This window comes from Anoplolepis gracilipes, chromosome 12, assembly GCF_047496725.1.
Source record: "Anoplolepis gracilipes chromosome 12, ASM4749672v1, whole genome shotgun sequence".
NCBI lineage: Eukaryota > Metazoa > Arthropoda > Insecta > Hymenoptera > Formicidae > Anoplolepis > Anoplolepis gracilipes.
In genome coordinates, this window is record NC_132981.1 from 6912599 (window position 1) to 6936670 (window position 24072).

At 38.0% G+C, this 24072-nt stretch overlaps 1 long non-coding RNA gene across 1 annotated transcript; it reads right to left on the reverse strand.

Annotated features, from left to right (window-relative positions):
• Nucleotides 1-660: 660 nt before the first annotated feature.
• On the reverse strand, nt 661-17560 carry LOC140672175 (uncharacterized). Its single transcript, XR_012047846.1, has 3 exons — nt 15561-17560; nt 3811-3884; nt 661-1218 (listed from the first exon to the last, which is right to left on the reverse strand). It is a non-coding gene; the product is annotated as an uncharacterized lncRNA (long non-coding RNA).
• Between the last annotated feature and the right edge of the window lie 6512 nt (nt 17561-24072).

Here is a 24072-nt window from a genome sequence, read left to right on the forward strand (position 1 = left end):
AAACGTACATTTGATAAATAGAGTTGGCAGCAGTGACTGCGCCCGCGGAAGGGCGAGGGGAAGGAAGTGAAAAGGTCGGTTAGCTACAACCGTGCGCCGTCAGCTATATAGCGTTAACTCGACCTACCGCGCCTTTCGGTTTTCCTCCGAAATTCAGCGTCCCGCGGGACGGCCCGCATTCGGTGGTTCCGCGCTGGAGATCGCGTTCGTTCGATCACACTTTCCGTAAATCATTAAAGTCTTTTAGCACGTTCAGCTCCGCTGAGGAGACCGTGTCATTGCGTTTTTCCGATCAAAGCAGCGCAAAAGGGACGTTTATGCAGAAATTTATATATGACCTAGCAAGCTTCATTCAATGAAATATTTATAATAGAAGAAGTATTGTATTGTTATAATATCTGAACATATAATTTTTATATATTGTGCTGAAATTATTATCATATTTAAAATGATCTTTATTTGTAACATTGTGAAAATAAAAATGAAATTTAAGATATTTATTGTGAGAATATATAATATATGACATAATAATTTTTAACACTTCTTTTTTAAATAACTTGGTTATTTTTTACCAAATCACAAAGTGACAATCTATAGCAAAACGATTCGAAGCTGATGCGAACTCTTCTGAGAGGGTAGACCAGTTTCCAAAGTCCAAGTTTGGCCCCGAAGGAACTGACCTCTATTACGCGGGGTTAACCGCTTGGCATTCTCACTTCCTGCAAGACTTTGATTGGTCTCCGAATCCTATTAGTCCTATATACCAAACCTTTATGATATTTTGCTACAATCAAACAATTGGATTATTCAAAAATGTTGATTAATATTTTACAGGGCAAGATAATCGAATTAGCTTTTATTTATTTTGCAATGTTATGTAATATAAAAGAAAAAAAAATCTATTTTATGTAAATTATTCTTCCAAGACGAAATCTTCTTCGAAACAAATGTCACTGTTCTATAAGAGAAACTGTCGTATTCGTATGCGTTATTTGTAGAATATTCGTCGCTATTCGAGATATTTTTCATCGTGTACCGATTTTCACGCTTACCCGATTTCGAGGTAGGAAAGCGTATAGATCAGATCCATGTAGAGTACCATCTTCTTCGTGCATTCCACGTTTCAAAGCGTATGCAGATGGATAGATGGAAACCTGTGACGTCTTACCGTTCCCGCCTTACCGTGGAGAGTCTCCGGAGACGCTGTGCGTCGCGACCCTAAATAATACACGAGCATATTTTTCTATCGCATATACGACGTCGTTGGCACCGCTGAAAATACACGATTGTCAGCGTCCCAATTTATTTTCAAGTTTTAGAAGACAAAAAACGTCTTATAAGTTTGAATTATTATGAGAAACGAAAGTTCAATGGAAAAATGTTGTACAAATCTTTCAAAATTATGCTAGAATTTACGAAAACATGTTATCTAAATATTAAATTCTATAAATATTTAATTTTATGTGATTATAATTATTTAAGATTTAAATTATCTTTCATACAATACCGTTTACATATTGTTTAACAAAAACTATACCGTAATAGTAGTCAAAGAGAATTTGCAAGTAAATTTATATATATATATATAAATCGTATTACATATCCTTTGATTTTGGTAATAATATTTTCAGTTTATAAGATATAAGAAATAAAAAATATGCTTCTACTAGTTTATACTATCATAAATTTTTTATCTCAAGATATAATTATTATATTATACACGACATATCGAGCGCAAAGTTTAGATTCAAAAGTTTCAGATAATTTTAAAAACAAACTTCATTTTACAGAGATACTATGCTGTAAGGTTAAAATAGAAGACATGGAGATTCTCGCGTTTATGAAAGAAAGCGGTGAACAGTGAGTGGCGGTTTTTGCAGACAATATTAAAACTGTATGAAGATAAATATCGTCCTGGCTGAAAACTTGAAGAACTAAGTATTAAGTTATTAATCATGAAGATATGTCGTGGAAATACGATCGCGCACGATAAGTAAAAATCTACCAAAGTTGCTTTATATTAATTTTGTTTGAAATTTTATATAATTTTCAATTGCTCAAATCTTATTAATTAAAGTTGTGAACAAGATATAATTACGTTCTAACAATACGGATATAAGGTATCTCTTCAATAATTATATCGATAATGAGGTCTTGCCGTGTTGTGTTTTTCGTTATGCATTTCTACGTTTTCCAAAGTAAATTGCACAAAGCTTTTTGCCTTGTAAAATTAATCCGGAAACGATTGGGGTTTGCTTAATGCGACGTTAGAAAGTCGATGGCCTTACGGATGGCCGCAGCTACGTATTCTCATCGCGCAGGTGCAGGAGGTTGGAGCAGTGGTCCGCAATTAAGAGCGAGGTCCCTGCAAATTAAGAGTTAAGGTGCATAGGTGGCCCCGTCAGAGTGGGGGTCCAAAGGCTGGCGGATTTCACGGGGGTTGCTAGCTGTGAAGGCGGTACCGGACACGCCCCTGGTGACCGTACGCGCAACCCCTGTGCGCCTTTCCTTGCGATATTCCACCTATATACCTCTGAAAACCCTAGTACACCTCGGCTATCTCTCTATTCCCACTCACTCCCACCCTCTTCACGCTCGGTAAGACGGCCGGGCTATGCACGGGGTCGGCGCAAAGGGCGCGAACCCTCCGTGTACCGCGCGTGCACCGCGCATCTTTCAATATCTTTTTATTATTGTACCGAAAGTACGGCCGCCATTAATCCTTGTACTCCCGATGCTCTCAAATCGAAGCTGCAGTCGGGGTGAAGTAGATACGTTCTATACTTACATATAATGCATGCGTTATCAGCAATTGTATGATTTTCGAGACATTTGGTTTGGTTCTTACAGGTTTATATCTTTTTTTGATTTTTTGCGTTATGTTTATTAAGTCAAATTTCTATTAATTTATATAAGCGTACCGTGCAAATTTGAAAACGAAAATCTTGGTTGCATTTTACCATTTCTTCAGAAATTATTAGTAACAATTGAAAATTCTCTTCAATTTTGACAATTTTTCGAAAATAAAAAACACTTTTTTTATCATTGATCTCTCATTGATGAGACGTTATTATAGATGAGATAACTTGTTAGGACTTGTGTCTTGTCACTTGGCTGGATGAAAGATTAAGTTACATGGAATTGTCAGCGATATGGATCGACCGTAGATTAACTGTCAATCTCTACTATATTTTGGAAATGATGTCTACGTGCACGCGCGCGAGGTTTCCCAATACTTTTGGGACGAATTCGGAAGGGCACGAGCGTAGAACGGTAATTACGAGAGTCGGAAAGTCGTCAGCCTCGGTCATAACTTCGTAGGATTCCCAGGAGGGTCCGAGTGCAATTTGTCGGTAGGCTCGGTAGGCACGACAAGAGAAAAGGACCAGCCACGCGCGATTATTTGGGGCGCTGGATGCAGGATGCAAACAACGACGAGGGACGTCGAATAAATGACGTGCGTCTGTTTGTGCATTCGTCTCATTCCGCCGATCGTATGTCCCCGTCTATTCCGGATTTGTTCGATGTACAAAATCGCGGCAGGGTTGTCGCGTTACGGTAAAAAGCCGTTTGTAATTAAAAGACGTGTCAATTTGTTACACGGAGAATAGATACGAATTGTTTCGATCTATTGTCGAAATTGCACCATTTCTCGTTTTACTATTATCTTATTTCCTTCAAATATTAATACGATATAATATATATGTTATTCACACAAATATAAATAAACACACATGCAATGCTAAGAGAAAGTTTCTATTATTTTATATGTAATTTAATATTATATAGTAAATATGTTATATTACTTACATATTAGTGCAGTTTGTTTATTTTTCAAAATTGTGGAGCACTTTCCGGAAGAATGGGATGCCATTCGACAACTCCTGAAAATATTACATGTTAGTTGCATTCATTTCTCTATTGTGCAAATTGATAAATTGCATAATATTGCATGTGCAAAAATATTTTTCAATGCAAGACAGGTAAGTAATATTGGAAGAGGCGATGATTCTCGGTGCGAAAAATCGCAGTCGTCGCCTTCCGTACCTGTGGCCTGCACATCTCGAGAACTACGGCATCGGCCGCGCGGTTTATCAATGATTCAAGCGCAATCTCATTCCGTATGATAATCCGCGGACCCGGAGAAATATTCATCGTGGCGGTTCGGCGGTCCTCATGAAATTCCGTGGCTCTCGCGGCTTGTCTGCGCGTCTTAGGAAGCCGTTCGGGGCCCCGTGCTACTTTGCGGGATTTTCGTATTCTCCGGCGAGACGATGCTCGTACTGCGCGCGGGACACCGTGATACATGCAAGAACATTTTCCAGCGGCTTTTTCCGTCGGGGCGAAAAGAAATAGCGATGGACCGGCAACGGTCGGACGTTGCCGCAACCGAGGGCGAGAAAGCGGGGATTTCTAAGTAGAACTGGAGAAAAAAAAAAAAAAAGAAAAACTGAAGTTCTTCGCGAAAGTTTGGCGCTAGCGCCGAGATACGGGAGGAAAGCTGCGGGATTACCGCCGATAGGGGATGATACTTTTGTGAGTCGGACACGGGTAAATGATGGATCGTCCTGGCCGTGTCGAGGAATGTAAAACTCGCGTAAATCTCGAGCTCTCGTGCGGCAAACTGACGCGCGACGTAGCTCACGTACTTTGCACTTCGTTCGCTTGCGAGTTTTCGCCGCTATCTATTTCGTGACAGTCATGCTGATGAGAAGTGACTCACGTTTCTTGCTCGAGTTTTAAACGAATCGTCATACATCATATGCGCAGAAGCGATTGCATTTCATGCATCCAAGATAAAATGTATGCTTTATTAGAGTAACAATATAAAAATGTACGCTTAAAGTAAAATTTACATTGTCACGAGATGTAAGAATTTTCGTCGTCAAATAAGTATTGTATCGATTGTTATTGGACGTACAAAGTCTTATTCGAATCCTTTCTGTTTTGAAAAGTATCAAAATGCAAACAAAATATAGTTTACACTATAGATCACAATAATGTGTGCTATCTGAAGAATTTCAACGTGTACCTGGTCAAAATCCTATCAACCCGATCTACTCCCTTCTGGGAACTAGAAAAGTCAAATATTTGGACGGATTGCAGAGTCATCGAAGGCCTCACGCGCGTGGCTTTCTACGTGAAAATCGGCGGTTTTCACGCGATTCACTAGAAGCTACGCAGTTCGAAGGAAAGAAACATTGTGCGAGTTTCGTTGTATCCTCAGGGACATGCTCTCCTCTACCTCGCCAACAGCTGATTAATCGTTCTGCTTTTTCCCCGGAGACCAGGGAGACGCATCGAGCGGCTTCTTTGTCGTTGTGAATGGCGTTTCGTACTGACTATTTTTCGTTTACCGTTATAAGAAACAGACCGTCTTAACAAACACAGCATTTCTTATAACACGCCTTCCTGTTGTGTGTTTCCATCGCGCTAGATGATTTTTGAAAAGGTACAAATTTTGTTTTGTATCCATGTCACTTATCAATTGTATTGCTTAAACCTTCTCTTCAAACTATTTCTTCTCTCTAACTTCTCTAACATTGGAGAACAAATATTTATTTCTGTATTATTGACGTAAATTTATTATCTATCTTGAAATGTTTAATAATGTAAAATTTTAACATTAAAGTGCAGTATTATTTAAATATACAAACAGTTACCGAAATCTAATCTAAGAAGTAAATGAGAATCGCCGGAAGAGTGAAAAGTGCCGGTTACGAAAAGGACATACGGGACAGTTTGTTAAGCGCCGAAGTCACCCCTGCAGTGCGGTACATCCGATGCAGCTTAATTTGTTTATTTGTAGGAAGAGGAGGAGCGTGGTAGGAGATATTCATTGGGTAGGAGAGGGTGAATTGCAGCGCGATACAATGTTTTATTTAAATACGTCGCTGCGATCCAGCTCGCGCCCCATGGGTGTCCTGGACGGTAGCTGCCTACACTTAATATGGGAAGCGACAGACTCATTTTTATTTCTCAGTCCCATGGAAACCGACGTGAAGGACCTCTTTCGTTTTCCGCCCGTCGCGATTTTATGAGTTTCGTATACGTTTGCGTCATAAACCAGTATTCTGCATTTCGTAGCAGATGATATTTTGTTTCTGACATTTATGGTCAAAAAAATCGACGTATTATTATGGTGATCAATTTATTTATCTTTTATATATTAGCATTTTATCTGAACATGTACGATCATATTAAATATTAAATATAAATATTAAAAATATACAAAGTTCTTAGTAATTTTTTATTAAGCGAAAAAGAAAGTTTTCTCGTTAATATTTTTTTTTAAATAGATTTATTTATTGAGAATTAAATTTACTGAGGATTCAAATAAAGAACAATTATTTATTAAAATAAATTAATTTTTTTTTCAAATGGCAGTTAGGAAAGTTTTCAAGTACCTATTTTCATAAATTTTAATTAATACATAATTGTAATGAAATAATGAATCTATATGAATAAAATAAAAATGACAAAGAAAATCTTTTAAAAAATTGACGTCGCGTATTCTTAGTAATCGTCATAATTTTCGTTATATTATACCATGCACGATAAAGATTTTTTAAAAAAGCTTTATAAATTCTAAATCAATATTGAAAAAGCTCGTCGTACAGTACAATTGAGTTAATTCTGCTGCAGAGAACAGTAGACACAATTAAAAATCTCGACTCATTGTCTTCTGTTTGCTCGTGGTGCAGATTCGGCACTAGCCAATTTCCTTGCATTTTTCTCAGCAAGAGTATAAAAGAGTAACCGAGAAGTTCTGTAGTTCTTATTTATCCCCTCGCATACTTAATAATTTTTAGTTTAATTTTGGTTATTAATGTGTGTAATAGAGGTGTGCTTTATGTGTCTGGTAATACATATCTAAGGATGTACATGTATGTATCTTTAGATAAGGTTCTGATCACTTGACTACGAAATTACCGCATTACCGAAAGCCGAAAGCACTCGACCATCGAAGATTCTCTGTGAAGATAATTATGAATTCTCTTTCAAGATTACGTCGAAATCCCTATGGGTTATCAGAGTCAATGAAAGACGGTCTAAAGTTAAGCATGAGTCACGTTGAACGATCGTGCCAAGAACAGAAAGTTTTGTCCCTGGTGTAAGCAAACATCGGTTATAAAAATAGTTGAAATTGTACAATTTTGTATTAAAATTAATCAAGAGTTTTGACCAGCGTATTTTTGGATAAAAATAAACAAAGTAAAATTATTTTTCTATATGTAAACATGAAATTTTAATATCTTTCGAGAAACGAACGAAGACATTAGATCGCCAAGGACGTAGGCAAATACGGTTAACGCTGTTTGTTCTGGTCTCAATGGTAGTTACATGTGTGGAGTCTGTGCACCGCGAGTGAGATCTACCTACCCTATGACCTTCCTCGGCTCAGTGCGTAGCGGTCCCTCAAGTTAAATAGTATAATGGCCAATTTAAAATGTCCCGGAGTATCTAAGATTTGTATTTGCCCATGGTCGAGATGTGTTTGAACGACATCTCGTCTCTGAGAACTGAGAATGGAAGAACATAGTTACGACCGCGAAAAACCCCATGAGCCTCGGACAGGTGTATCTTGGACTGAAACTGTCTACATATTAAATGCAAGAGCATAAGCATAGAAGAATGAAATATTTAATCAGATTAATCAGAATAATCAGATTATATAATATACTTGTAACAAAAAATTCTGCGGATATCAATAAAAAGAAATATTTTGTTATAAGAAAATATTTGTACAATATTAAAAGTATTAAAATATTTAATATCTATTGAAATATTTCTATATTAAAAAATATTCATATTAAATGTAAATCATAAATCATACTTTTATATGTACAACTAGCAGTGAAAAATCGACATATATAAAATACTAAAACGGCCAAAAGAATCGAAAAATATGTTTTCGGTGTTGCCTTTTGCGTCTGCCAATCCAGTATCGCAAAACTAAACGTATCACGCGCTTCTGCCGAACACGATCCCACGGGATGGAGCACCCAACACGCCTATTTTTCACGTGGTAACTGTAGGTCGGTGGAAAGGGAGCGACGCATTATTGCATTGTCCAGTTTGATAGAATCCCAAAATCCTTCAGGTTCTGCGACGCGGCCACGCGAGGTGCCTAGCAATGCGCCTTGCGGCCATTTTCCCCAGGGCACGCGGTAACCCATCAAACTTTTAGCTGGACATCCCCCACTTTGGCTACTCGGCAGTTCTTCTTCTTTTGCTGGAACGTGCCAGCAGCCGGCATCATGGCGGGGTGCGCGGGGGATCTTCTCGTGATGAATATTGCAGGGGGTGCTTATTGTTTCCACTCACAAATCATCCGCCGATGTCTCGCGGGGGGTGCGCCGCAATGTTTTATTCTCCTTCGGCCGACAGGGTCGACACTAGAAGATCCAATCTGCTTGTGTGCGCAAGAAGCAATGTCCTTTCCGACAAGACCAGCTTCTCCCAATGGCAAGACATATCGCTGCCATTACGTACTGGAAATCTTATTTGATTGAACCAAATGGTCGTTGTAAAGGATTCTCTGGAATCGTGAATGTCGCAGCAGTACGTGATAAAATAAATCAATTACACACACGTATAGAAACAGCACACATACATAAAAATTACAATATTTTTGTTTTCCATCTAAGAAAGTTTTTGCTTTTATTTCATTTCAATATTTTAATCTGCTTCCATATATCTAAATAAGTATGTAGAAAACAAAATTTTCTGATATAATGAAATTTGTATATGATTATTTATACAAAAAAAGAATTAAGATTATAAAAGTCAAATCATATATTAAATTCTATTATACTTTCTTCACACAACTATTTCACGATATCCAGTCCTGTGAAAGAAATGCGCGTTCCTAGGAGTATATGTTCCAGTTTTTTACGAGGGAAGCTAAATGGAGGTTGGGAAAAGAACGTGAACTCGTTTCTTTCGGTAGCTCGAACGCCACCCTCGTCCCAATTCCGTAACAATAATTTTGCAAATAGCCGACGGAAGCCGCTGCTAAATAATGAAATATTCTGTCGTCCGGGAAGATTCAATTTGTGGCATCAACGTATTGGATGAATCAAGATCTATAGAAGAAAAAAAATTTAATATAATAAACTTACTATATTTTTAAAGATATCTTTAAAGTCTGCTTTTTAAAATTTGCTTCTATTCATAAATATATTACGTACAATTTTTAATTTTGAACGAATATTTCAACAATTTTATGATTTTTTAAACCAACAAATATTTTACTCTTACATAAATAATATATGTTATATAATAACAAACAAATGTTATTATTATTGTATGGAAAAGTTTAAGCTGCTATTTGCTGTGTCTAAAATTCGCCACGAGTCCATGTCATATTTTAAGCGAAACTGACGGTTGTAGTATAAAATATTCAAATACAATATTCAAATGTCGACCGCAAACCGCAAACTTGATTTTCGACACATATAAATCAACGTCAGTACGTTTTCTTTAGATGCTGATTCTTGGATATGGACAGAAACCGTATTAGGATTGGCAAGAACTGAGATATATATAAAATTCACCATCTATAAGCAGAGTCCATACACATATTAATGTACACTTAATAAATCTAAATATAAGATATAAATTGGTCATTAAGAATTGCAAATTGTTAAAAAAAAACACTATATATGTATTAATAAACAAATAAATCAATAAAAGAGGGAAATGTTTTGTTTACATAATATATTAAAGAGATTTATATTACATTTAAATACATTATTATATATATTGTTACAACAAAATTGTTATATATATTAGATAGAAATAAAATTTAGATTATTAACTTGCTTTTCTTCTTGTTACTTAGATTTTTAATGTAAATATATTGCATGAGATATAAAATAAATTATCGAAGAAGTAAAAGAAAGCAATCAAAATAAAAAAAAAAAAAGATCAGCATTATATTTTAAACAATGCATATCAATTGCATTGTATTTTACAGGCTCTCGATCATTTCCAGGTAGGGCGAAAAGTTGCGGATTTCTGCATGTCGAAAAGGGGACAGCTCACCAGAACGTGTTTACTCCCAGCGAAACTAATTGCGCGTGCACGATTTTATTAAATTTGTCCACAACGTTACCTCGTTTGCATTCGTTAATGAGTTTTCGGTCTGGCGGTCCGGACCAGGGACGTAACGAGGTTTGGACGGATAGAAGGGGGCGGGGTGTACTCGAGCAAGCGGGATGAGGTCGGGCGGAGTGTGTCGGTTCGGTTTTTGCCCCGAATTTGCATACTTTTCGCGGTGGTTTAATTTCTACGGGCCGCAAAATCGGACCCCCTCGTTTTTACCTTTACACCATGAACCGCCGTCGGGCTGACCAGGCGTATACTCCGATACAGTATAAGTACACGGAGGATGTGTGATAGGCCATCGTAGATCACTCTGCGGTCTGGCATCTCAAGGGTCGCATTATCCCCGCCTCAGCCCCTTTTCGTGGGAGCAACCCTTTTTGGTGTCGGTCCTTCTTCTACAAATTACACTCGACCTTCTATTGCATCGACCGCGAAAGAGTTTAATCGACCCCGCGGAAAAAAAGATGGGCAACTAAGCGTTCTTCGTTTGAAGGAGGAAGTTTTTCCCTCTTTCGCATGTTTGAAAAAATACGGTTACGTGCAATTTGTCGATAGCGTTCTCTCAACTTTATTCGATCAAATGCATTAGCTTATCACACGATATTTCGCGTATCAACGCGTCAAAGAAATATGCTATATGTGGTTGTGAAATTTATGACATTTTCGAATGACTCTGTTTGAACGTATCCCCCTTAAAAGACATTAAAAACTTTCCCAAAGCATGTTTCTTATAACGTCGGTTCTACGACGACGATATGGACTCCCACGGGGGTTAAGCCACTTGGAATATTTACGATAAATACTTACACACAAACATACTTTTGCGGCTGGCGTGTAGATAACGAGGGGTGCCGACCGATAAGAATATTATTCAAACTTGTCATATATGTAATCGAGCGTTGTGATGTGACAAGCTAAAAGCATTAAAAAGCAAATTAAAACTTATTGTTGTTTTGTTTCAGTTATAAGTAATGTATAATTGAAAATATATAAAGATATAAAGAAAAACTAAAACTTAAGCATAACTGCATTGGATAATGCATGTTATATTTATTTTTCACATAATTTTGTTACTGATTTTTTCTTGTAAAAAAATAACATGTTAAAATAAAGTATTTCATTTTGATTATAACAAATATGTTATATGTGTCTTGGTGTAAATTCTATTAATTCTGTAATTCAATGCATATATGACATAAGTTATTAATAAACAAGTATCCGCAAAAGAAAAGTATATCTGTAGTTTGACGAGCAGGGCTACGGAGATGTGATGATAGCTTGATGTCTGAGCAATATCACGGGGACATGGTCATCTTAATAGACTCGTCGGACGCTCGGCGCGAAGCCTGGAAACCGAAAAGCACGCACCAATGATTTTAATGAGATTCACAAGTCGGAAAGCCGTCTGAAGTTATGACGCTCGTAGTGCTGGACTTTGTGGCGGAGCAAGTTCGCGTCATTCTACTACCCCTCGTCGTATGCAACAGGGCGGAACAAGAAATCCAATGCGTGATTCGATATTGAGATGAACGAGATGAACTTTTAATATTTTCTGTTCCCCGAGGATCATCCTGAAGATGTTGCCAAGAGAAGGGCCGTTGTATATACGAGACATTACAGGGAAGACTAAAGTCACCTAGAGTTTATGAAAAATTGAACACATTTATATTCGCCGACCGTTTTGTGAGTTTTCAACGCGCGGTTACGTATACGACGCATGATGAGAACGAAGTGGAAGAGGTTGAATTTCAGTTTCGCTTTGCCGAATGGCCCGTTGTGCCGGAGAGGGTGGATGGGAAAGCACGAAGGGGTGAGAATGAGGAGAAACTGGCGGGATTGCGTTCATGTTGGTCGTGAGTTTCGGACTTGGGAATTTCGGCCGGTGGCTCGTTCGCGGGGCACAAAGCGGTCTGACGGACTTAACGTGATTAGCAGAGATACCCCAGCAGTTTCCTATTATCCGCGGTCCAGACGCCGCCGCACAACCGGGCGATCTTCTCCTCCTTTTTCGACCCCCGTCAACCCCTTCGGCTTGATTCCATTCTACAACTAAAGTGCGCTGATTATCAATACCCTTAATTCACTTTATAACCGTTAATCATACAAATAAACACGAAGAGAAAATTGCTTTTATAATACATGTGTGTTATTATATTTTTATATAATAATTAGTATTTTATAAAAATCTGTTTGTCAGAATTATGCTTGTAAAATATTAGAAGAGATAAAAAAGTAGAAAATTATTTCACACACTATCGGATTAATAAATTATTATAATTATTAATTTTCATACTATATTTTATATTTAATTATAGGAATTATATTTATTTTTTAATTTCTATCAAGTTTTCCGCTTTGGTATTTTGATTTCGTAGATCGACGCGTTTACCGACATTAAAATGCCGATATAGAGCGAGAAGGATCAGACGTCTGGAAGCGGCCGATCCTAAAATCAGAAGCGATACGAGAACGTGTATCTCGGGCGTACGAGCTTACGGACAGTACACAGGGTGAGAGTCCCTGCGAGTATGAAACTCAATTTGATTCCTGCTTCCCCTCGACCCCCGTCGTCGGAAGCGGAGGTGGGTGGGACGAGAGAGACCCGGGGGGTGGCGGTGGTCCGCCACCCCAGAAAAGGGGGTGCTCCCAGGGGCGCGCGACTGACCCGACATCCTGCAGGATCCAGCCACTCATATTGCCAATTACCAACTCTACGACCCTCTCGCTCTTCGCTCGCTTTGGACTTCGGATGATTCCAGCCACTTCCAGACTGTTCCAGTTACATCGGCACGGTATACGTTCTCATTGCCGTCACGGCCGGAAAAGGCCGTTGGCTAGACGCACGCCAAGTAAGCGTAATCTCTGGCGAATATTAAAGGATTTATGTGTTTCCTCTTACCGTTGTTGTATACCGAATGCACTTTGCGTGTGATTATTTCAAGAACAAGAGTGGATGTGTTAATGGTGATAGATCGTTCATCTTATTTTACGCAAATGATCCTTTCAAGTATTAGAACTACAGAAGAGCATCCATACATTTCTGTGCATATTTTGATACTTGTTAAATTATTTCGCGTAAATCTTATGCTGTGATTCTGAGTTAAAATAACAATAATAATTTGTATTATTTCAAAAGAAAATATTCGTTCCTTTGTACCATAAATAGAATGAAAAAAATTATATTATAAAAGAAGTAAATTCATGATTCTTTTACATTTTTAATATTCATACATTTTTTAATATTTTAATATTTTTAATAATTTATTTAGCAGTCGCGTGCATTTAAAGTAATCAAATAATAAAGAAAAGGAATAAGTTCGAATTAAATAAGATAGTAAATATTTCTTCTAACATATGAGGATCTGGGGTATACCGGAACTTCATGTTCGCGGCACAATCGAAATGAAACCACGAAAATATGATCGCAAAATCACTTAGGTTTATTGGATCAGATGAGAAGTGGCGGTGCATTTTAAGGTAATCGTATATAAAATCTATATATGTGTCACACGTATATTCGTCCCTATATTCCGAAGTTTATACGTTATAAAAGAGAGGTTGCCCCGTAACACGCGGATAGAGGACAAGCGTGCAAGGGGATGGCGGCATCGAAGATGGAAGGAAGGACATTGAGAGGGGCGGGACGGCGAGTTTAACAAATATTGAAGTCTCGGAGACGTCAGCTCGCCCGCAGGCTCCCTTCGTCGCGGTCCAAGGAAAGAAAGTTCCGAGTTTAACTTGTCTAAATGTTTATACTTTTTCCTCGCCTCGATATTTCTACGAGATCTCTCTCCCCCCCCCTCCCCCGCCGTCCCCCTCTCCCTTTTTCCTAACCTGGTCGAGTTCTCGGCTCCTGACGCCGCTATCTTCCTGAGAAGTGTCCCGAGAATGACATCCTCGTCCATTCGCCTTTCAATATTTTCCGCGTTGCTCACCGACACCTCCATTCGGACTCTGACTCTTGCCTTCTATCCCTCTTTGCACACTCTGGCTTTGTACATTTCTTATATGTCGGTGTAGCTCGGACTAACGCGGTCTCTGCCCTTCCGGCAACTTCGCAATGCGTGCCCATCTTCGATGTACTCGCGCTCTCACGGCTTCTTGAGTTTCGCGTCACGAAAACACCGCGGCTATTATGCATGTATGCTGGGATTCGATGTCGCGGAGGGATGGGGTATCTTCTTTTTCACTTGAATCTCCCCGTGGTAGTGCCTTGGCGCCCTTGAATGGCGGAGCATCTCACATTTCTTTTTAAATTATACAACAGCTTCATATGTGAATTTTTGCAACCACGAGACGCTCCGAAGAAACCGAATGCACCGATTTTATCAACGTTGTAACAATAAAATGTTTAAAAAAAATTTTATCTATGAAAGAATAATTTTCAGACGATTAAATTATCTTTTTACTTTGTAGAACTTGAATAAGAATAGAAATTTGCCAATAACAAAAACGAAGTAAATCACAATTTCCTCTGGTAGATTTTAAGCTTCTCGGTGTAACTGTATATTTCCGATGATATGCGTATCGTTGAAAGCACTCCGGAAGCAGGCGAAAAGGGCAATGTCGATGTCGAGAGAACGGGCATATCGTATAGTATCTCGATGCATCGAGAAACGATTGTGGCCGATTATAAACGCATCGCCGCGATGCTCGCAGATAACGTGGGGAGGGCTGATTCGCGAAAGGGCGGCAGTGGGTGTACGGCAGAGTAAGATGTAATTTTCAATACTCTGGCCCGGGGTCTCTGGAGGCGCAAGGGGAGCCACAATTCCGGGGGTTTACCGTGCGCTGTCGACGTAAACTCTCCTCAGTCGCACCCCCGTCGGCCGAAGTCAGCCACGGAGAGCACCACTTATTCGAACCCCCAGTGACTGTCAATACCGAGTCGTATATACTGTCTCTGCCCGCGTATGAAGCGGATGAATAAATCTCGTTGTACGCTTGATCTGTCAAGATCCGCGCGACTGATTCGTAATATATTAGCAGTATACATGATATTTTTAATTAAGATTATGTCGAAATAATTTAATACTAGTAATAAGTTAAATTATTATTTTCGTAAAATTATCTTTTGGTTAGTGTTAGTGCAAATATATATTGTAAAGGAAAGGAAAGGAGAAAGAAAAATTTAATTATTAATTTAATATAATAAAATAAAATAAGAATATTTAATTGACATTTAATAATTTGTTTAATTAATCTTTGGATTAATACAGTACATATTTTATTCTCTTTCTCCTTCGCTTTTCTCTGGCATACATGCAAGTTTGCACAGTATAAAAGAACAAAATATTATTTTTATGTATATACTATTGAAACTACCAGATGTTTCTGTATTGTTGATAGCTGTCGAATACTTTCTGTAATACATAATTTGCTAACTACTATGAGTACGGTAAAGTACTCATGATGCAGATCTATTCGTATCTTCCTCAATGACTAACCTCGTTTTGAAGTTGCAACCATGACGTTCGTCAGGAGGAAGGTGAGAACCACATATGAGAACCTTGTTCACAGCCCAGGGGAGAGCTGAGAGTCACACTGATCTTGCTCTTTGTCGCGGGACCCATTGGAGTGCATCCTCCACCTTCGCAGCACGCTTCCCCATTGCATTCCCTTTCTCTCTGCCTCGCCACGGTCCTCCGGCATCCTCCGGTGCCTCCCTTTCTGAGTCGCGAGGTACACACCGTGGCTTTTGAAACCTCTCGAGAGGGTACGTTGACTTCGATATTCCGTATCGAGTTACGCTCGTTTCGTGTACCAAACAGTTGGTGAAGGTTGTACAGGTGCAAAACAAAATATAGCATTCAAGGAAGCAAGATACGTGAATATTAACTGCAAATTTCAATTATTTTTTTATCCATATAACACATATGATAAATTTTTTGTTACTATGTCAAAATTATTTGAAACTTGAAAATTTTTCCTATTTTCATATGTGACAGTTTTAAGAATGAATAACAAAATAGCATTTCATGAACACTGTTAAATAATAAAAATTTGTAAAATTGGTGATATTAAAAAAATTTGTAAAAATTATACGTAGATGATGAATAAATAGAACTTGTAATTTAATATTTAAATATAATTGTTTGTTATACTTACAATAGTATAGAAATCGTAAAATGTATGTGACAGAGTTATCGATGGAAGAATCGAGCGCTAATCAGCATAAAACATTTGTGACGATTGCGACATCCGCACTGATAACGATCATGGAGTCGAAGAAATCCCCCAAACGCTGTGAATTAGTGTTCGTTTGATTTACCCATGGGAGGATAAGGTAAGTCAGCAATCGACCGTTCGTCTCAGGTACACGCAAAAACGTCTTCTGACTCTGCCACTGGAAATGCGATCGTCATCTAATTGGAACTCGATACCCAGTAACGAGGGTTACAAACTTTTCCGTTTTCTGTCTGGCTCAGCTCTCTCTCCCTACTGCGCGCCCTCCCTCTTGTTCGTTCACCTCCGTTTTCTCGTGGGCGCGTCCCCGCAAGTAGCAATGGTAGGAGGGGATGAAAAATTGTTATCTTATTTATGGGCACGAGATTAGACCAGCGGTAGAGCGTTTCGCGCCACTAACAGGCGTCGGAATAATGAATGTCTCTTGAATCGAGACATGTGCTTTCGCTTGCTCTCGAGTCGCGGTGTCCATTTAAAAGGGTGTCATTAATTAACTAATTAAGTCAATGCATTTCGACGCTTACGGATTATCCGTGTCACGCCACGATAGCGGTAAAAAGATTAGAATACGCGCGAAATTGTGGAGAGTCGACACGAAATAAAAACGCGGCAATTGACACCTACATATGTGGCGTGTATATTAAAAGCTAACGAAATATTTTTCCTCCTTTTTTTCTCTTCAGTCCGTGGTATTTCAGAAAAATCTCATTTAAAATTCTGTTCATCCATAGACAACTCGTATTTGATATCGCGTGAATTATAACTGTTCTCAATTTCTGATTATTATGCTTGACTCACAAAAATTATTTTTTTCTTCTTACTTCATTAATTTCAGATAATATATGACAGATTATAAATATGCATAGAACATGCACCCGAAGAATATTTTGAAGTAACTTATATGAAAGTCCTCTTGTCACGGACGAATCTTGAATTTCTCACGAAACAGCGTCGGATACGGGGAATTACTCCTGCGCCATTACGAGCTGTGGTTCGTTTGCAGAGCTTCTCAACGATGCAGACAGTGCATTCGGCTGCAACCGGCCACGAGTCCCCAGGAGAGATGCAACACCAGCTTATCTACGCGCCAGTTTGGAAATCTCAGCGTGGAGATGCGATACGTCTGGAGGGAAGGTTGGTAGACGTCACGTGAGGAAAGAGTAAGCGAGAGAGACAGACGAGGCGCGAGAAACAGGAATACACGAGATGAGGAGAAGCAAAAGGACGGGAGTGTAAGAGAGAGAGAGAGACAGAGAGAGGGAAGAGAGAGAGAGCGAGAGAGAGAGAGAGAGAGAGAGAGAGAGAGAGAGAGAGAGAAGGGTAAGGTCGCTTCAACCTCTCGGCATCCCACGAGGCCTCCGGTGTAATTAAGCGAGTGCACCCTCACATGTCTACGTACGTTCGCATCATGTCTATCCATCTAACCGTGGCAGGGTTGTTCTCTTCGTCGACTTGTCGTCCCTTATGCCAAGGGTCGAGAGATAAGGCTGCAAAAACCTTTGAAATCTCAGTACGTTCTCCGTGGATATATCTTGTACATTCATATCGGCGAATTTAAAAATGTACGTGTTGAGAAATACAACGCATCCGCAGGGGATTGATGTCCGCTTCCGTTAGCGTATATTGTTAGATTATATTACGTATTATAGCGCGGTTCTTTGTCTCGAGGTAATTACGTGTGAGGCCACGTGATTTGCGGATGTAAATTTGCTATTGGAATTTTGCATCGTCAATGAAATCGTTATTTAATAAGCCTTCAAAGAAATTATAAGAAATGTTTACAGTACAATGAAAGTTAATCGAATGCTATTCGCATTAAAAATCGAGTTGATCTTCAAGTTTCTTTCGTTTGAAGACGTCTAAAGATTTGTTCTCTTTCGCATTCTACAACTGAAATAAAGATAGTAGTCGAATATTACGGAGAACTATGTACATGTTCGCATGTACGTTATATGGTAATGGAGGGCCAATCATGCGGTAACTAGCCACCCTGGGGAGACGGTCGAAGCTGCCAACCGGCGGTCAGCTCCCGTCAATGTGTCACTTATGTAGGAATAGCGAACCCTCCCGATAGAGCATTATCGCTGAATGTGTTTTCCCCTCGATTGCAAGTACTGTCAGTTTCCTGTCTGGAACATTCTGTCCACGCGTTTCAAAAACCTGAAAGATCATCTCAAGCTGTTATAAATTCAATTTTTTATCTTATCACGTGCGCGCGTTTATAATTTTGCGATTGTAATATAATTTTCTTTATATTTCTTCGAAATATCTTTTAATAATATAAGAGACTTTATAATTAAGATGTATATAAAATATCAATATAAAAGAAAATGTATAATCTATTATATATTATAATAACTTTATAAATTAATCTAAAGATAAAAAATAACTATGATAAAATGTAAGTTAAATTAAAATAGCCTGCAGAAAAACATATGTATTATATTAGCAAAATTTAAAAAAATTGTATTTATATACAAATAAATACATTTTTTACTATCAGGAATTACGTGAGATGATCCTTGCATAAGAAATGATATTATGATTCATGAGAATTTGTTAAGAATAATTGAAAAGCAACTTGCGTTGTCCAGCAGGTTTCGCTCGATCAAGCGGATGAGAAGTTCGTCGAGGCGCAAAACTGCGTTAGAAGTCGCATTAAAAGTTGGCGGATAGAACGAGGAGGAGAGTCGTGGAGAACGATTCGAAGGGTCGTGGAAGCACAAAGCGATGCGAGCGTGGTGGGCAATTCTTGATTCGGAGTCGTGAGCAACTTGACGAAGGTATGTGCAAAACTGCCACTTCCAACACTACCATACCATCAACAACAACACAATAGCAACGTAAAACGTATCGCGTTCTATCACCGACGATACCGACGTGCAATACCCACCTTCGCCATCGGTCGAACCAAGGGTGTATGGAGTCGCGAGCGAGCGAGCGAGCGAGAGAGAGACCAGTGGAAACAGGGCGATAAATAACTACAGGATGAAAAAGGGGGCGCGGTACCCTCCCGGGGCCCCTAAACCTAGACTACACCTCCCCCCTCTCTCATCGTCCCTTGCCGTCCCGCACCGCGCCAGCACCGTATAAACCGCGCGTACGGGCCCGACCCCGACAATTATACCCTCGCACGCGAAATGTTTTATTACCCTGACATAGAATGCTTGCGTACGACGAGAGTGGTTGGTTGGCTATGTATTCGTGCGTGTATCGCCTGCGTCTCTCTCGCTGTGTGAGTACGCGCGTGGCTATTCCCCGATGTAGTATGGAAACCTTTGACAATACGTGGCCTACTTTTCTGATTTTTTTAAATCTCTCTGCTAAATATGTAAAACGACGTACCGTTTTAAAAATTTCAACGCGATAATTATAAAATCTGTTTCATCATAGAACAAATGTTACCTGTATCTTGATATCACGTATAATATGCGCCGTATAAATATTTCAGTGAAGCGCATTCATGCGCTAATAGCGAAATAATGTAGCCTGCGTTGGGACTCTTGGGGAGACATGTCGAGCCTTTGAGAGTGAAACTGGCTAATTACGGAGCAAGCACCCGGTAAAGTCTTCCACCTTGGACTACGGCCTCGGAGGGATATACGAGGTAGGCAGCACTTGAGGGGATCCACTACTCCCAAAACGTGCAGCGGATGACGCTTGGTCTTTCGGCTAATTCTGTAATCCGGGCTCGCACTACCTGCTAACTGCTCACTAAATCGAGGATCCAATCTTCTCCGCTATCTTTACTCTTTACTGCGATAAACGGTCACCGTCGGTATCTAAAGTCATACATTTCGAACATGTTTTTTCTTAGTGATATTAAAATCACTATTACTACATCATAATGCGTAAGGATAAAAATATTTTTCCACCTTCTAAATGAAAATATTTCGAACACACGAAAAGACCTATAAATAAAAATAACAGAATATAATTCGTAACAATTACAATATTTTCAAAAAATTATACTTTTATTTATTTCGTTTTTTATTTGTTTTTTTGTATTCATGTAATATTAAAGTTTTTACTTTAAAACTGAAAATACAAGTTGTTTTTGTATGCATAAATATATGTATAATGTTGTAAAAAAATTTTATACACATTTTCCGTATAAATTGACCGTTAATTACTGAAAAATGAGCAAGCTGACAACGCAGATATTTACCCTGCCTGCATTCATCCCACGAACTAAGTCAGCCCTTAGTCTTCAGTTAATCAGGTTAGATTAAGTTGGTTAGCGCACGGCTGTTATGCCTTCGTAGTTAGCGACTTGTTATCTTGAATCAGACTTCTTGTCAGCAATATTCACGTAAAGCTGCGTTATGAGATGTGATGTCACTTATAACGAAATAAATTATAAAGTTATATTTGTAAATTTTAAGTAAATATTTTGCATAAATTTATCATTACATTTATCGAATAATTATCAAAATCTTATCTTAATTTTATTAATGTAAAAGTGTATTAATAAAAATGATACATTATTTGTCATGCAAGCTTACAAGTTTATAAGTAAAATACTTGAAAAATAATTTAAAATATAACAAAGAATTTTAAAGTTACGATATAGCAAAACTTTGCTGCTGCTCATTTATTGGTTCGAATCGCAGCATCGATTTTTAAATTGCGTAATAAATAAAATTAGCAGCGAGGGTGACTTCTTTGGTGGGTAAAGGGGCCGTAATTGTAACTTCATCAGAGCAACTTCTCTCAACTTAATAAAGCTGTCTCAATTTTCGCCTCATTACCGAAACTCGTGCGAAAATTTCTCGTTCAATTTGTGTATACTATACAATACATACAATTAGTTATTATTTTTTATAAATAACATGAACTTTGCTTGTACATTTATATTTGTTAAAATATTATGCAACATAATATTATTTTCAATTCACTTCCATGTTTCACATTTCAACTCTTTTTCTTTCAAACGTTTCATTATTTCATGAAAAATTATGACTGCACTGCGTTATTACGACCAGTACATCACGCAGCTTGCAAACGCGTGAAAAAATACCATTGGTCGGTGAGATTTATGGACTTTGCCAATGTATGGTATACATTGATCGAAAAAATATTTTGAATCTTTTATATCTTTATCTTTTTTAATAATTTTAGAAAAAAATAAAATATGTTGCTGTTTTATTATATATTGCATAACATTACTTTAGAGATAAAAAAGATTATAATATAAATATATATATAATTATTATTATAAATGTTTATATTAACATCTTTTCACATATTTTAAATTTCGCAAGTATTTTCTAAAGTACTTTTATATTCAATATTAAAAAGTATTTTATTGCATTAAATATGAAAGTGTTTAAATGCATTATAATTATTGTAATGTACGAAATGCTAGCGTTGTTAATGTGTGCCTTGTATTAAACTTAAACACGCTCCCATAAACCACACATCGCATCACGCATAATACAACATGATTGCGTTGTGTACGTTTAGACATACCATTAGCATGGCAATTGACATATGCATCCCATTGATGACACTTAGGTTCAAGGCGGACGTACTCGTGCATCATCGCACAGGTAGAAGAGAGGGTAGAATAGTGGTATCCACTCTCATGTAACTAATCAACCGCCTGTCGAGCCAAATCGTCCCCTACTGGATCCCTCGCAGACCCTCTGCGACAGAGAAATCCGGTCGTGCCAGCACAAGTGATACGGCAAAGAAGTTGCGCGTTTACAAATGCATATGATACAATAGCTTTATTACCTGATTATTATAAGAACCGAGAAGAATTTTTTTGTTCGTTGTATTCACGAGCGACGATGAAAAGAGCGTACGAAAAAATGAAAATAAGAGAATTGTGTCGAACAAAGTAATTATGGAGCACACTTTTGCGAAAGGAGAAAACGCTTGGTCGCACTGCCGAGCATTCCGCGAGGCGAAGGTAGAAGCCGAGGGTCGGAGTTGATAAAGAAATAAAGAATCGTGAAAGTTCGCGTCGAACCCCGCGCTCCCACGGGGCCTTATGACTTAAAGTCTCCTTACTCCGTTAATTCCGAACATTAACAAAAGTCTCGCTAAAACTCGCCGCCAACTTTTCCGATCTCCAGGGAACGAGCCGGACTTGTTAATGAAAAAAATACAATAAAACTCTTTCACGACGAAACTCGTCTCGAATTCTCGAGACTAGCCTGCTTGCGTTCTGCAAAGCGGACTCATTCCTTCTTCTACGTTTCTTCGGACAAAATAATCGGTAACTATAATCGAATAACGTGACCCTTCGGAAGTCATTTCTGTACATTTTGTTAGTAACCTATCCGTAACCTATATTAACACACGAGAAAACTAATTAATCAAAAATTTATCTGAAAAAAAAATATTTAAAAAATCATAAATTGTATTAAGACAAAAAAAGTATAATTTTCTTAAGTTGTACATATTTGCATGTAACAATAAGGAAATACGTGCCAGATTATTTTGTGTGTATATATATATATATGTATATACGTGTTTTTCTTAATAAAATATAAATATGCTTCAATGCCCATTTTTTCAGAATCATGTTCAGACTGTGTTCCGCGAGTAGATTTAAACTGCATATTCTTTCCGAAGGGCGGCAGGCTTAATACCGAAGTGTCGGTGTAAACCGTTTTATGCCGTCGCTTTATACCAACCGACCCCTTCGTTTCGCCACGAACGAGACCTCTTACTTATTCATTTATTCTGGTGAGATGAACTTTACGGAGATTTTAATGGCACTCCGACTTTCTTGATATTCGCACGCGGGCGGACCTTTTAAATTTCGTTGCGGGCGAATGATGTATGCGGCGCGAAGTAGCGGTCCTACTCGAAGATTTGACGCCATTCAGTATATATGTGGTTATTTAACTCGAACAGATTCGGTAACATTTCATGATCTGCGAAACTGATTGAGCTAATGAAAATTGAGTCGTATTTCGCATTTGTCGTGAGAATACGAAGGCAAATGTCTCACCGACTGACGTATGTGTTTAATTATCTCTCAGCTGTTGTAATCATTCCTATAGAATGCTTCGTAGGAGGAGCAGAATCGATAAGAGAAGTCTTTGTAACACATATGAGATTTGTTAATTTGTTTTTAACCAAGTACTATTTAAATCAACTTTAATACGCCTCTCTTGAGAATGCGTTCAATCGTGATGTATTAAATTTTTAAAGATTCTATGAAAAATCGATCGAAATATTTCGATATATAAATATTTAGCAGTATCTCGTTATTATTATTTTATAAAAACTGTCATTCTAGATATCTATAGCTATAAATTATCGCTCTCAACCTCCTGTCATCACTGGGATTCGATAATAAATGGTTCTTAGAGTCATTAATCGTGGATCACCAGCTATTCATTTTTCATAATTTATCAAATTATTTGTTCGGAATTTTGTTAAAACATTCAAAAGTATATGTGTGAGAAAGAGAATTTATCTTTTAATAATATATTATTATCATTATTTTTTGTATTAAAATAATATTATGTATATATATATATATATATATATAAAAATAAATAAAATAAAAAAAACTATATATTATAACGAGATTTCTCTAAAAACTTAACAATATGTTATTTCAGTTTTTAGAAAAAAACATTTTAAATTTTTGCACACGGATTTGCCGAACCTTTTTCTGTATTTTTTGCTCACCCTTCGTAAATTGCTCTTTGCAGGCACTCGCCTATTCTGCCAATCTCGCTTACCGATCGAGATTCGATCTTTCTCCTCCGGGACGCGGAACGTGGCTTCGGAACGCGCAGATAGACC